Source organism: Eimeria mitis, genomic scaffold, assembly GCF_000499745.2.
Source record: "Eimeria mitis Houghton genomic scaffold, Emh_scaff1102, whole genome shotgun sequence".
Classification (NCBI taxonomy): Eukaryota; Apicomplexa; class Conoidasida; order Eucoccidiorida; family Eimeriidae; genus Eimeria; species Eimeria mitis.
In genome coordinates this window covers 1-266 of record NW_013567595.1, presented here as the reverse complement: position 1 = coordinate 266, position 266 = coordinate 1, and positions in this window count along the sequence as shown.

Sequence of the window (266 nt, the reverse complement as noted above, 5' to 3'; positions counted from 1 at the left end):
CCCATCGACAACAAATGTCTTGCTGCTGCAGTTGCTGCTGCAGCAGTTGCTGCTGCTGCTGCTGCAGCAGTTGCTGCTGCTGCTGCTGCTGCTGCTGCTGTTGCTACTACACAGCAGCAGCAGCAGCAGCAGCAGCACAGTAGCAGCCTAAAAGCGTTAGGGTCAGTCTAGATAACCCAACACAGAAATAAATGCTGCAGCAGCAGCTGCTGCTGCAGCTGCTGCTGCAGCTGCTGCTGCAGCTGCTGCTGCAGCTGCTGCTGCAG